A 13,518-nucleotide genomic window follows, 5' to 3' on the forward strand; every position below is an offset into this window, starting at 1 on the left:
ATAGGCACTTCCAGCAGGTAATCAAACGCACCCCAAGAAAGATAAAACAAATTTAAGGATCGATTGTGGGTTCTTGTTGGTTGCACTGGGCGAAAAGTTCCATGTCCGCTTGTAGGTAATGCGTATAAAATGGCCATGAAATTTGTCATTTCAGCCACATTTCATACTTAAAACATTAGTAGATTTCAGTAAAGTTTCATACAGAGGATAGAGAAAGATTTACTGCATCTAGAATGGTGCTGGAAATGAGGCAGTGAAGAAATGTACATTTTAACACTGTGAAATATGCATGCAGCATGTAAAAAATCCTGTAGATGAAATCAACATTTTCTATATTGTGCATCTGCTTTATACTGCGCTAGTAATATAGCTAGCAATGTCTCCCTCCTGTGTTGTATTTACTACCCACAATACGTATTTCATTAATAAGTAAAATAGCACATCATTTGTACAGCAACTATAATTTTCAGTTCACAAATTGAAGTTCTTGACACCTTCAGGATTCTTTTTTTTTGAGGGATGTTACATCACTAAAATTAATGTAGATTTGCTCTTTTACTTCTGTCCGTTGAGTGCAGCTTTCTTCTCTTAATCTGTTTCATCACTAGTTATATATAGTTCTTATAGGTAGCATCTGTAAAAATGTTGTTACAATAAAAATATTGCTATAGCAATTTTTTTCTGTAACAAACCTTGAATTAATGTATACTATTCCTTGTACAGTGTCAATCATAGCTTTCACAAGATCCAGCCATGATCACAGGTTTCTCCACTGCCTAACTTCAATAGACCACAAAATACTCATTTCCAAGAACTATAGCAGAACTTACTATCTGATTTCATCTACATGATACAGTACTACCACAAGACATCATCAGCAGTCCAAGTTTTGAAAGCATCAGTAACTACTTTGTAACTTCCTTTGACAACTTTAAGTAGCTAGGTGATGTTGATGGCAGATCCCACTGCCATGCAGTGATAGATATCAAATTAATAATGAATCATGAATTAGCCACATCTTCTTACCTCACAATTGCTACAAATGCAGCTCTTCCTATATGTCTTTCTGCAAAGTTCCCTATGTCAGGGTAGCTTGCACTTGCAGTCATCTATAAAGTAGACTTAACCAATTCACTGTGAGGTAGTTGTACTAGAGATGATGAGTGCTTGTGGAATGCACCCAGTTGTCTCTCGACCCAGGGGGTGTTATCCTCTACTCCTTTTGCCACAGGGGCGTAGGGAGGGGGGTTCCGGGGGGTTCAGGAACCCCCTGTAAAATTTAGACTTCTGCAAGCAGGATCCTAACACACCATTTAGTGTGGCAGGACAAAATGAGTGAGCAATATAGTGTAATGGCACAGCACAACAATTGATAAAACTTACATTCATCTCTCAGGGAAGGATTTACAGAGGTAACATGAGCCCTCTTCAAAACTTGTTAAAAAGATCGATATACTCTAATAGAGCAGTCAGGTATATACTCTAATAGAGCAGTCAGGTATACTCTAATAGAACATGCATGTAAATATCCATGTCCATATGAAGTTTTTCAGACATTCCAACATTAAATGCAAAACTTAGCATGACCTTATACTGCTATAGCTTTGGTATGCAGTGTTTAAAGATATAGAGCTCCAGTAATTTATCACTTGTGTTATGCAAAATGAATTCATGCTATGCATATTTGTATAGTTATATTGTTTATCGTCATTTGTATCAGTGGATTCATGGCTCCTATACCACAGTGAGATATAACCATCACTTACAGATTACTAGCTATATGTGTCTCTATGTGTTATGCTGTCTGCTTCCACTAGGTGACTTTATCCAGTACTACAGTACCTTCATCCCAGGGCCACTTAATGCATCATAATTAATGTACTTTTTGCATAAAATATAGCGATTTGCTGAGTTTTGATTTATTAAAATATTGAAAGTCTCTCAGCGGCTGGGGGCTGCGCCCCCAGACCCCTGCTTCTAGTAACTCAATGCTGGTGCTGGAACCCCCCTTCAAAAAATCCTGGCTACGCCCCTGTGCCAGCAAGCAACATGCGATTTTGTAGCCGCCAAATGCGTGTAGCACTGTAGCTAGCTACTGTAGCAAAGGTATACAATTGTGGCGTCGCTAGAAATTGGCGGAAAAGGATGGAAGAGGCGATATCTATGAACGATCATAAATGCTGTGACAGTCTTTATAGCTATACCTGCAGGTAAGTCTGCCATGGAGCACAAGCACTGTAAATAAATAAAAAAAAAAACAAGCACTGTTCTAGTTCTGGATGACAACAAGCTGCATCATTGCTAGAGCCTCGTTATTAACTGCGACTAGAACAATCGGAAGAAACATGCAGCGAAGGTGATTGTGTGCAATCTGTGCATGCATGCATGCTGTTGGTATATATATACGAGCATGATAGAGCAGTGACCTCATCCATGCGCAGCCATATAGCTAGTGCGGTGGATGCACTGTGGCTAATTAGATTGTCCACACTGATTAGTAAAAATATTCATGTACTTGAATGCATTCCTGTCAACTTCTTAGTCAGCCTTAGCCTACACTAACAGAGCAAAGCCCAACACACAAACACATACAAACACACACACAAAAGACAATACCTTCTCTTCAGCTACCACTTGCCTACCTGACTGTATCTGTGTGCTAGCTACTCATGTAGGCTGGTGCTAAGAGTCATCGTAAGCATAATCCTTCAAGGGCAGGACTAGTATTATACGTAACTCACAGAAAGGTGTACCATACAGTATCTCATGTGAATGTGTGGGTATGGCAGCCCAATTAAGTATCACCTGTACCTTCACCCACTACATATATTATATTAGAGCTATGGATGGTCTGCCTCCCCAGTTGTCATTAGGTTGCCACTTAACACCTGGGTAACTGTACTGGGAATCAAACCTGGCTGAAACCTTTCAATTACCAAACTCAGACCACTTATCTTAACTGCCTCATTTACTCTCTCTCTCTCTCTCTCTCTCTCACACACACACACACACACACACACACACACACACACACACACACACACACACACACACACACACACACACACACACACACACACACACACACACACACACACACACACACACACACACACACACACACAAACACACACACACACACACTAGCTACTACACAACATTAAATTTTTCCATGTATCAAAGCACTGATTGTGCCTACCAAAGGTAATGGATTTGATAGTGACAGACTGTTAGCAGCTACAGAATTTTTTTGTGATTTATAATGTCCGTGCTTGCATGCATGCATGAGTCAAAAGCAATAGCAAAGTATAAGTCCTTTCAAACTATTGGCACACAGACTAACAGCTGTTCCTTCAAGCCATTAAAATGAATATAACCATTAACACTAATGAAATAATGTGCTGTGGTGGATTCCCAGTATGCAAATTCATAGAATTTTTTGCACTACACATCACTGCCTGCTTCGAAGAGCTTTTGCTCAATATGCTTCACACATCACTGTGGAGATTATTGTGAACACTTGGCACTTTTAAGTTAGTTTTAATATAGAAAAAGCTAGCTACCACCATTAGCAGGACACATGTGCATAGATGGATTGCATTCCATCTTAAGAGCCTCTGTGATTGAAACTTACTTTGCTACATGCTTAATGCATGTTCCTGACATGTAGGTATGTATTATAGTGCACACAATAGTTGCTAACAGGAGACTAGAAATTCATTTACAACAGAACAAAGTAATGTTATAATTTAATATGTATTCAACCAAAAGCATTTAAAAGTAGGGCTACCAAAAAAGTCACCATTTAAAAAAGGTCCCTATTTAACAACTGGGTAAACCGGAGCAATGTGAGTAACCTTTCTTGCTCAAGGAAGCAGCAACAGCAACTAAGCATTAACCCTGGCTGAAACCTTACAATTACCAAACTTTGATTGTGCCTACTAAAATTCATGCATTTGGTAGTGACAGACCGTTAGCAGCTATAGAAGTTTTTTTGTGATTCAAAATGTCTATAGACCATGCTTACATGAATGAATAGCAAAGTATATAAGTCCCTTCCAAGCATTGGCGACACAAACACACTAACAGCTGTTACTTCAAGCCACTAATTGGATATAACCACTAATGAAATAACGCTAACGGCTGTGGTGGATGCCCAGTATGGAAATTCATAGAGTAGATTACTAAGCTACACTTCACTGCCTGCTTTGAAGAGCAATGTGTTTCACATATTGCTGTGAAAAAATTGTGAACACTTGACACTTTAAACACATAAAGCTGCAGCTACCACCATGCAGGATCAGGTAACATAGTTAAGCAGGACACATGTACATAGACGGATTGCATTCCATCTTATGAGCCTCTGAGATTAAACTCTTACCTCGCTGACATGATAGAATTTTGTTCACACATTGCTGCTAAGAGGTGACCAGAAACTCATTTACAACAGAACAAAGAAATGGGCAGGTAAAAAGGTCTACCAAAACATTTGAATATAGTTATGTGTAATTCTTCAACTCTATGAATATGACCAATTAGCTGCCACCACCCTTCTCACTCATGCAGTTTCTTAGCAAATAGCTAATTTTAAGAGAACTTTATTCCTCATGCAAGTCCTTGCACATTACTAGCTACTAGTTACATGTGAATGATGATCACATCTAGTTGGTCTCATAATGTTATTAAGGCATACAGGTCTATAGCAAATCTGTGAACTAAAAAAATTTAATGTGATACTAGCTATAGACCACCATATGAGAGTGCTGTAATCCAAACATTTTGTTTTCTTACTACATCATAATTCTTGCATGGCTTCTATTTAACTGTAAACCAACATTGCAATTAATAAACCATCTAAGTGTCATTAGTGTTTTTTTCCTGCAATAAAGTTCTACCAATAACCTCTTGTACCAAGAGTCCATACTATAAGATCTCTTTATTATGAACTATAGATAGTACACATATACAATCAAAAATCAGTAATTTATTGTTATACATTACATACACTTGTCAGAAAGTGCCCAGTGGCAGTGACACAAGGACTAACACCTTTTAGTTTGACAACCATCCACTATAGGATTGCGGGAAAGACTATACCACAGTTGGCTGTGGTGCCTCAACAGTGACTAGGGGAGGTCACAACATTACAGTATACTGTGCTAACGTCATCCATGACTGACCAAAGAGTTGAGATTAGCCATATTGTATATTGTCAATGTAGACTTGCATGCATCATGTATCAGGTAATGTAGACAGCACGATGCAGCTAATGCACACAGAAACTAGCTATATGTAAAATGATGTGATATCATCATAGCTAAGTTGATAGCTTGCTTCAGTTATAAAATTAATGTAAAGCAACATTACAATAATATGTCACCCGAGCGATAACCGGGAATGATAGGATGGCATCAACTTAGTCACTGCACTGTAGCTATGTTACACATAATCACCCACATAACTGTAAAGGCATATATTCCCATTCCTTATATATACACTAGGGGAAATTTTTATGGTGTACATGTATAATATTCATAGCCACTTACATTTCCTTTATTATTATATTCATGAAATGCACTATTTCTTTTTTATCTCCTCGCAATCAAGTGCAGGTTATTTTATCGTAGTAATCAGTACCTTTCCACAAATCCAGGTATATCATTGTAGTATACATTAAAGTACATAGCATGAAGATGGTGAACCGCTGAAACAGTAAGTAAAGCCATCGCTAGATATTTACTAAAATAAACACTTTGTCACAACGCCATACTCCCCAGCTGTCTGTCACTATTCATGACAAATTCTAACATCCATATTGTACAAAGACACAAAGTGTAACACACAATTAAGGCCATAATATTTACCTTGGCATACAGTACATAACTATCCAGCTCCGCGTGTTGACTGTTTACATTGTCATGTTGAAAGCCCTAAAGGGTTGAGTATCATCACTGTATGCCATAGCTTGTTTTTTCTGTAGCACGGTAAGTCACTGAGAAATATGATTTAGATACAATTCTGGCATCACGTAAAGTTAATTTTAAAAGTAAAATAGAGCTTCCTTAGTATAACAATTCATATACCACTAAAAAGTTATTGCAGCAGCATAATATGGGTTACAGTGTTACACATTGTTATAGAGACACTCTGTTATATGATGTTGAAAGCCTATGTTGTGTTGAGAACCATGTTTTGGCTCAGTATTACACTGAGCTAAACAAAAGAAACCTGTAGTATCCATTTGATCAGTTTACAGCTGCATTTTCACTAGTCATGAATGTGGTGAAAATCTTAATACTCATTTTATCTACATTTCTTGTAAATGTTAGAACACTTTACTGCAATGTGACACTAACAGGAAATTGTACAGAAAATGTTCAAAAATGTTCAAAAACATTTCCTGCATGATAACTCAAATAGGAAATTCTAAAGGAAATCATTAAAAAAATTTCCTACATGCTGACACAAGCAGGACATCTTATAATTACTTTTCGTGCAGTGTTGTCATCAGTAACGTGGGAATCGCTGACTCAATGTGTTCATCTTCGGATGTATCAAGTAGGGAACTTAATGCATGACTTGTTTTTACTAGTATGTGAGTTGTTTTTGCTTACTTTGACTTTAAAATGTACATGTTTGGGGCCCAGCCTTTCTAATCAGCATAAATCAGTATGTAGCTACACTACAAAGGAAACAAGTATGGTGACAAGCTGAATCAACTCAGTCTAAGCAGAATCTAAAGGAATTTTGTGCAGTGTGTGAGGAGCAAACAATCAGATACCTCGAGGAGGCTACATTGTGTGAACATTAATGATTCATTAACAGAGTAGTGGACTATTGCCAGATATCTCAGCCCGAGTAGTGAGTTGAATCCAGGATGGAGTCTATTTTACAGAATGGAATGCTTTCTGAATCAAAACTTGCAGCTTGGCTAGCCACTGTCATCGCTGAAATTGCATTTTATCAGTGGAGCCTCCAGAAAAATTGAATAGGATAATAATAAAATATTAATAGCTGTCTCATGCAGTGATTGTTCTACTACCTGATATATCAAGCAGGTCTCTTCAATTCATTTATTGCATGACCAAGGCAAGTTTTGTTACTACAATACAGTAGCTGATTGGATGTCAGTTGTTTCTGCTGATCTTTACAAGATAAATAGTTTAGAAGACCATTCAATTTCTTCAGTTTCAGAGCATAATATCCACAGAGAAATTAACTAGAAAGTTACTGGTGACAGGAAAAGGCTAGGTGATCATGACTTTATTCAGTCTACTAAACAGAATATGTGGTTGATTGAGTGAGGTATCACTTTCAAAATGTTCAGACGACCAGCGATGGAGATGCATGGATTCATCGAATTTTTGTTGCGGTTGGAGACACCAAAAGCAAACTGACTATGTTTTATTAATATTCATTCACTTTCTTTATATTTTCTCAATTTTGAGCCGGTATACAAATAATTAAATTTTTCTTAGTCAATAGAAATCCTAGGATGGGAGAGAAAATTTATCTTTGTTTACCTATACTGTACAACTTCAAAGGAAAATGAAGAAAACATAAAGACAAATCAATAAAATTAGTACAACTACAATAAGGTGAATTACAGATTTAAATACTTAGAGCCTTTTAGTTAATTATTGTTCCAAAGCAAAATTGTAGATGGAAAAAAAAGACTGGTGAGATCTTGGTTAATTAACGACAGTGGATGGAGATTAAAAGGGTGGTAACTTCTTGAATATGTTGCAAAGTGGAGGTACAAATCAAAATGGGATATCAATTTCATTATGAAAACTTGGTATACATAAATAATCTAGCATTACTGTATTCATTTGTTCTCCACTTAAATATGCTACTAGTGTCGGTACATTGGCAGTCTACCTTGAAATCTCAACTCTAGAGTAGATCCAACACAGAGCAGCCCGCACTGTAACAAATACATGTGATCCCACTGTAATTTCATGGACCAGCTGGACTGGGAATCGCTTGAAAACAGACGAACAGATTTAACCTGTTTTGTTTGAATTGAAGCATGTGAAATGTTACACTTAAGAAATTCTAGAATTCTTAGGTGGTATGTAATTAATGTGAGTGTTCCATTTCAGGTCTGACTAGATATATTGAAATTACACACACATCTTGGTCCAAATCACGTTTGCCTGGTGGCTATGGGCATGGTTTCACATGTATAGAAGGCTTATAATTAAGATTTGGTTGATCTTGGAGTTTTGGCATTTAGCCTGATTCAAGGCTAGCAGTCAGACACATCCTTGAATTTGTGCAACAGAAAAAATCAGCTCACTATTGAACACAGCATTAGTCCACTGCACTGGCTGTTAATAATTCCATGCATACACTTCAGTGATGTTTGCAGAATATAGCCTCTTTGCGGTCTGCCAAAATATTTGTTCCTCACATACTGCACAGAATTCTTCAAGTTTTAATTCAGCTGGTTCTTTCCTGTTACTAGTGTCTTCCTGCTTGCTTTGTACACTGATTTATGACTTGAAAAGCTGGCCCAGACTGTTTTTTAAAGTCAAAATAAGCAAAACAGCTCATAAAAAGTGCCCTTCTTGATATATCCATAGATGAAGCATGGATGAACATCACTAATACAGCTCATCCCACAATTAATACTTCGTTACTAATGACAACGAACAAGAACCCACAATCGATCCTTTAATTCTTTTTATCTTATGTTTAATCACCCACTGGAGGTGCCACTGATAACTTGTAAGGGCAGTTTCAGCAATGGTAAGTTGCAAGCTTCAATTTGAGAAAGCGTTCCGTTCCGTGGTTTAGTCCATCATTCCTTTCCATTCCGTGGTTTAGTCCATCATTCCTTTCCGTTCCGTAGAATAGACCCCACCTATCTTAACTATACACTGTAAAAATTTAGTAGTGAATTGCTCTGCCACAATACTCACTACTTTTAAGTAGTGACGTTCACTATTTTTTGTAGTGAACGTCACTACTATCAATGACTGGAATTCATTACCCCAATCTATTGTTGATTCTCCCTCTGTCAATGATTTTAAAACACTGCTGGACAGACACTACAGTAATTGCTTATTTGATTTTGTATAGTAATTAGAATAGCTAAGTACATAATAATTATTAATTTTGTTTATGGATGTACAGGCATAAGCCTTTATCCTTAAAATACAAATACAAATATATAAATACAAATACTTGGTGGTCAATGTAGTGACGTTCACTACAAAATTAGTAATGAACGTCACTACACAAAAATAGTGAGTATTGTGGTAGACCTTATGCACCTATCAATGTATTGCCCCACTACCCCCCCTCGGGCATATATGGGGCTATAGTGGGGATTTGACACAGCCGAATGTCAAATTCCCCATAGTAGGGCAAACCTATCGTGTCAAATCCCCACCGTTGGCCCCAGTTGCAATGCGGGGTTTACTCGGGATTTGACATCAGCGAAGGAAAAAATATTTGGGTGCTTACTGAACGATCGTCAAATGCCCCATAGTGGGGCAGCAGTTTCGTGTCAATTCCCCCTGTAAAGCCCCACTTACGCCCGAGGGGGGGGTGGTGGGGCAATACATTGATAGGTGCATTAGTATAGTGACGTTCACTACATTTAGTAGTGACGTTCACTAGTTTATTTTTACTGTGTAACGGCCACCATAGATAATATATACCTCTGTCCGGAGGTATATATTATCTATGCGGCCACCAGTAGCTGTGCCAGTACATCGTTGGTGTGGTAATGGCACAGTGATGTGTACACAGTATATGTATACAAAACATATATACAGGAGAGAACTATACATTATTGCAGTATTGTATGCAGCAATACATTATAGGCAACATCAACACATAAAAATTATTAACCAATATACAGCACAGTATATCAACATCAACTAGAGCTAAATAAGATTTATTAGTGGTGTAGCAATGCAGGGGCGGATCTAGGGGGTGAGTTTTGGGGGCTGAAACCCCCCCTTCACTTTTAGGCTTTGCTTGTCAATATGCTGAGTATTATAATGAAATTTTGTCTTAGCATAATTATATGATGACTAATAATAGTGAATTTATGCTAAAGGTTATGTAACAAGAACCCGGATCAGCATTGGAGGTGTACAAGACCGAGATACTCTAATAGAGCAGTCACCTAACTACTCTAATAGAACATTCAGTGTAAGCATAAGTTGGTTCTGTTATGGAATTTTCCTGCACCTATACATACAATGAAGTGCATTGGTCTGTTTAAAAGGCTTGTTCATTTACTTGTGTAGTTATTACCGGTACCAATACGCTTAATTCAGGTACACAATTTCCATTGAAAATGCTCTCAGATTCAATCTCAAATTTCAAAATTTTCCAGTTTCAACATTATCTTGCACGCAATTGTGAGAGGGTGCATCATGTACTTGGTTGTCTGAACCTACCCAAACCTTTTCATTAGCAAATGCTGCAGAGAGCCATGCATATCTAAAGGCAGTATATAAAATATCTACAGGCAGAAATATGCATTTTATGTGGAAATGACTCCAAATTGCAGTATTTAGCATCTTTTTTTTTAAATTTCCTGGGGGGGGGGGGGGCATCCCCCCAGACCCCCTAGTTCCAGCATGCTTCACATGCTGGGAGGTGTGCTTTGCACACCTCCACCCAAGCGATTAGTACCTTGAGTTACCCCCCCTCTTATAAATCCTAGATCTGCCCCTGCAATGGCACAGTGATGGGTGACACAATGATATGCATACACAACTTGCAGGAGATAGCTACACAATATTGTAGGAGTATGCAAGCCAGAATAACTACTTCAAATCAGCCTTTACCAAAGAAAACCTGACGCATATTCCTCCCATGGTCAACTCTGGAAGTTCATTACCATGTATTCCTAATATGTGACCTGATCTTGGAAAACCTACCTTTTTGGCACATGGGTCAATTTTCTGTTTTATACCTTAAATGAGGTACTAGGTACTCATCTATCTTGTGTTAAAATTTCAGCTTAATATCTTTAAGCATTCCTGAGATATCTGTCCTGTACATTACAAACTAAGTTCTGTGGGTGATTAAGGGTGACAAATGGTGACAAATCACTTTGTTTACTAATAATTCCTTTCTTACCATCTAAAATACTTTAAGACATTTCTGATAGTTTAATGAAGCATTCTTGGTACTTTTCTGCAATTAAATGCCATGTATCATTGTCTAAGACTAAGTTTTAGCCATTCCAGCACCTGAACAAATCACCTAATTTGTAAGTTACTTGTTGTCCCACGCATGTGAAATTACTACATGGTCTGATATAATCATCCATATCGCCTAGGAAAAAGAAGCTATGGGTGTGAAACGTCACAGCAAGAAGGTTTAATAGTTGCTTTATCTAAATGTGCAAAAAATTATTAAAAAATATTGTTGAAATTTTCATTTGAGTTTTCCTAAAAAGTTAGCTTGTGCCCAAAAGGTAGGTTTTCCAAGATCCGGTCACATATTACATTTACAGTTTCTGGTATACAACATCTGCTGTCTACACTTGATACCAACAAAGCCAGTGGCCCGGACCATATATCTCCATATATATATATTAAAGCTGCAGAAGAAATATCACCAGTTTCACAAATCCTTTATTCTCAATCTCTTGACTCTGGATTTCTACCAACTGATTGGTTAGCTGCCAATGTATGTCCAATCCACAAAAAAGGAAGTCGTACAGCACCTTCAAATTACTGGCCTATTTCTCTAACCTCTGTCTGTTCTAAAGTAATGGAACACATAATATATCACACCATCATAGAACATCTCAACATCTTAATTATTAATCAACTTGGTTTTAGATCCCAACATTCTTGTGTAACACAGTTAATTGACTTGGTGGAGGACCTGTCCTTTGCTCTGGACCATCAGAGGCAAGTTGATGTTGATGTTATCCTGCTAGACTTTCCAAGGCATTTGACAGTGTCCCTCACCAAAGACTTCTCAAGAAACTTAAACACTATGGAATAAGCAACAACATCTATAATTCATAGAAACATGGCTTACTAGAAGATCTCAATGTGTAGTCCTGAATGGTATTTCCTCACATCCAGTTCCAGTTCAATCTGGTGTACCACAGGGAACTGTAATTGGTACTTTAATGTTTCTTCTGTACATTAATGATATCTCCAAGAATATTCACTCGCAATTACGTCTTTTTGCTGATGACTGTCTTCTCTATAGAGTAATAAATACTGAACAGGATACCCTTCAACTACAACAGGACCTTGATCTATTATCCAATTGGGCAGAAACATGGCAACTGAAATTCAACATTAACAAATGTAACTATAATGCGATTTACTAGGCCTACATCACCACTTACATTTAATTATCAACTCAACAATCAAGTCTTAACCACTGCAGATCAACATATTTATCTTGGTGTACTACTGGACAAGAAATTATCATGGTCACCACATATATCTCACACTGCAAGTAAAGCCACACGAACTCTAAACTTCTAAAACGTAATTAATTTAAGCACCTGCTCTACAGATGTAAAAGCTGCAGCTTACCTTTCAATGGTCCGTCCCTCAATGGAATATACAGCAGCAGTCTGGGATCCCCACCATACTGGAGATATAAACAAACCTTGGAGGAGGAACCACAGAGACAGTATAACCGGCATGCTAATGACGTTGAAATGGCCATCGCTTGAGAATCGTAGAAGACATTCACGTTTAATTCTGCTATTTCAGTTCGTAAACAAGTTGATACATATTCCTACACAGTATTTGCCAGTGCCATCCCCCTTAACAACTACCAGGGCTAACCACGATCAAAAGTTTATGCAACAGTATGCCAGAACGGACCGATATCTTTATTCATTTCTGCCAAGGACAATCCCTGACTGGAATAACTTGAATATTCAGAATTTAAGTAATTGTAATCTAGATTTTTTAAGGATTATTTATCTAGTTAATCACATACATGACCTTTTTTTGTACATTAGCGTTATACCCTTGATGGGTTTTGCTAATCAATAAATAAATAAATAAATCCAACAACGTTGAAACCGGGACACTACTGCTGACCCGGATGACCCACTGACCCGTATTTGACCCGGATGTGACCCGGATTAATAGGCGTGCGATAAGAGCTATGTTTTGGCTAGTCTCGAGCGAACGAGACTACGTTTTGAGCGTTCGATTCGTGTTGAGTAAATATTGCAACTTCAGCCTAGCTGTAGGTTGAAGACCAAAAAAAAAAAAAGTCATCACCTACTGACAATAGCTACCCCTCACATAGATACCCTCAGTTTCGTGCTACATACTGCACTTACTAATAAATGGGCGTGCCTGAGCGTATGTTGGTAACGCGATAAATGGGCGTAGCTCACGAAAGAGCTACGCGATAGCGTTTGTAAGTTTCCACGTCGTCAAACGAACAATTTCGTTTCTCACGTGATCCAATCCGGGTGAGACCCGGAGAAAATGTGACCCGGTTGACCCGACCCGGTTTCAACGCTGATATCCAACATTTGGAAAAGGTACAACG

The 13,518-nt window shown here is 37.9% G+C and overlaps 2 long non-coding RNA genes across 2 annotated transcripts; both read right to left on the reverse strand.

Moving 5' to 3' along the window:
• Positions 1 to 406: 406 nt before the first annotated feature.
• LOC136256611 (uncharacterized) lies at positions 407 to 1,222 on the reverse strand. The gene is made up of 4 exons (XR_010701563.1): positions 1,027 to 1,222; positions 831 to 965; positions 693 to 780; positions 407 to 634 (listed from the first exon to the last, which is right to left on the reverse strand). It is a non-coding gene; the product is annotated as an uncharacterized lncRNA (long non-coding RNA).
• Positions 1,223 to 11,707: 10,485 nt separating this feature from the next.
• LOC136256631 (uncharacterized) lies at positions 11,708 to 12,409 on the reverse strand. Its single transcript, XR_010701573.1, has 3 exons — positions 12,344 to 12,409; positions 12,025 to 12,280; positions 11,708 to 11,977 (listed from the first exon to the last, which is right to left on the reverse strand). It is a non-coding gene; the product is annotated as an uncharacterized lncRNA (long non-coding RNA).
• Positions 12,410 to 13,518: the final 1,109 nt, after the last annotated feature.

This window comes from Dysidea avara, chromosome 5 (genome assembly GCF_963678975.1).
Source record: "Dysidea avara chromosome 5, odDysAvar1.4, whole genome shotgun sequence".
NCBI classification, from domain to species: domain Eukaryota; kingdom Metazoa; phylum Porifera; class Demospongiae; order Dictyoceratida; family Dysideidae; genus Dysidea; species Dysidea avara.